The sequence below is a fragment of the Megalopta genalis genome, unplaced genomic scaffold, assembly GCF_051020955.1.
Source record: "Megalopta genalis isolate 19385.01 unplaced genomic scaffold, iyMegGena1_principal scaffold0139, whole genome shotgun sequence".
NCBI classification, from domain to species: Eukaryota; Metazoa; Arthropoda; class Insecta; order Hymenoptera; family Halictidae; genus Megalopta; species Megalopta genalis.
Window position 1 is genome coordinate 357,501 of NW_027476208.1, and position 2,500 is coordinate 360,000.

Sequence of the window (2,500 nt, forward strand, 5' to 3'; positions counted from 1 at the left end):
CGATGTAATGCGCCTCCTCCGCAGGCCGATGGTTATACGTGTGAGACCTGTAAAAATACGTATAAGACATACGCCGGATTACGCCAGCATCAACGGAGGACTCACATCGAGAACTACAATACCGCCGATCTCGATCTCCACAATAAACGCCTCGCTTCTTCGAGGGCTCAATATACCGATGATGAGATCAGAGCAATAGCCCACGATGAAATAGATATTACTAAAAATGCAAAGTTATTAGGAAAAGAAATAATTAAAATTCTATCAGAAAAATCCGGCCGCTCTTTTGACGGTATTAAAAAATTAAGACAAAAAGAAAAATACAAATCATACCTCAGTGAAGCCCTCGACGAGGCGGGCCAGACCAATATCTTGAGTACCTGCCCGTTGGTGCCGCGGGTGCTGCTAACCAGATGTGACGATCCTCGCGCGCGCGGAGACATCGACACACGCGAAGCGACATCATCTCCGCACAGTACAACTATACCTGATGATATACGCAACATCCTGGCTGAACTTAAAGTACAAGTAGGCCATCACATGGCAGAAATTATTGAAAATGCCCTGTCTAACACACCTTCTGAAGACACTATGTTAATGATGGACCAATACATAGAAAACTTAACATCATATGTTGCTTCGCTCGCTGATGAAACCGATGAATACAATGAAAATAGTAACTCAGTAGATAAAACCCATAAAACTAGTAACAAGAAAAATAAATATAATAAAAGCAATAAACAAAATAAAAATAATAAATACAATAAAAACAATACAAGCAACAACAGAGTTATAAATACAATAGACGATAAAAATAATAAAAATAAATTAAATAACTATCAGAACGAAAACAAGAATAAAAATAACAGTAAAAAGAACAAGCATAGCAATAAATGCAATGAAAGTAATAAAAGAAAAGGCAACCGCGCTAAAAGGATAGCGACTGATTACGCCAGATTCCAAAAACTCTATAACAAAAACCCAACCCAACTGGCTGAGCATATAATTACCGGAAACCCACTCAACATTACAGAATCTCCGACGATAGAATCATTTGAAGAATATTATTCTAAACTATTTGAACACAAGGATGTCGAATGGAAACCTCAGAAGCGAAAAACAGATACCAATAGTAATATCAACCTTTCAAATCCGATATCACCGACCGAGATACACGAGCAACTTACCAGGATGAAACAATCCGCTCCAGGCACCGACGGAATTGATCGATCGACTCTTAGGCAAATGCCACGCAAGGAGCTGTGTGCACTATTGAATATTGTATGGGGAATGAAGACGTTACCCTCTGTGCTAAGATCGAACAGAACAACACTGTTACCTAAATCCGGCGACTTGATGGACCCAAAACAATGGCGGCCCATAACCATCTCAAGTCATATACTGCGCCTACTAAATAAAATCATCGTGTCGCGCCTTGAGAATGAAATACCTCTGTTTCACACGCAAAGAGGCTTCACGAGAACCGACGGGATAATGGCTAATAGTACCATCCTACAAACACTAATTAAATTAAGCCGCGAAAAATCGAAACCTTTCACTATACTATCTATAGATTTAGCTAAAGCATTTGACTCTGTTAACATCATTTCAATAATAGACGCACTAATCAGAAAAAACGTAGACGCTCATACAATAGAATACATCGAAAACAATTATAACGACATAACCACAATACTCGAATGCCACGGATCCCGATCCAATCCTATACCTATAAAACGCGGCGTGAAGCAGGGTGATCCCATGTCCGGTTTCCTATTTAATTTAGTGCTAGACCAGCTCATGATACAACTTAATGAGTGTGAGGGTGTTGATGTGGGAGGCACCAGGATACGGGCATTAGCTTTTGCCGATGACATCGTGATGGTGGCTCCCACTCCCAGTGCGATGCGAAGTAATATCCGGATCGTCGAGAAATTCTTCCACAAACACGGGCTGCAAGTGAACCCATCTAAATGCGCCATCTTACAGAATCTACGCGTCCCTGGAACGAAAAGGCTCGTAGTTGATACGCGGCCCAAACTGCAGATTAATAAAAGCCCGATCCCAACATTGGGTGTCGCGTCACAATTTAAATACCTCGGCCATGTATATAGATACCGCGGTGCTATCTCTCCATCTCCATCAAAGCTTGAAGGCATGCTCAAAAATCTTAAAACTAGTCCTTTAAAACCATGGCAGAAACTGAACATACTGCACAGGTACCTCATTCCTCGTCTTCACCATAGTCTGCAAACAATGGACATAAACAAAAAAAAATTAAAGTACATAGATAATTGCATAATAAAATTTGTAAAAAATATACTACACTTACCAACTACCACACCAACTCCATATATACATGCTCCTTTAAGCAGCGGTGGACTAGGCATTCCATCGCTTACAATCCACATTGCCGCTATGTACTTACGCCGATTGGAGCGCTTGAGAGCCCGTGGCGACAGCGAGATACAGTGCGTTATGGAATCTTCGATAGTCCAAC

The 2,500-nt window shown here is 41.0% G+C and overlaps 1 pseudogene; it reads left to right on the top strand.

Moving 5' to 3' along the window:
- The window catches only part of LOC143262525 (large subunit ribosomal RNA), an 8,160-nt pseudogene that overhangs the window by 3,269 nt on the left and 2,391 nt on the right, over positions 1-2,500 (top strand).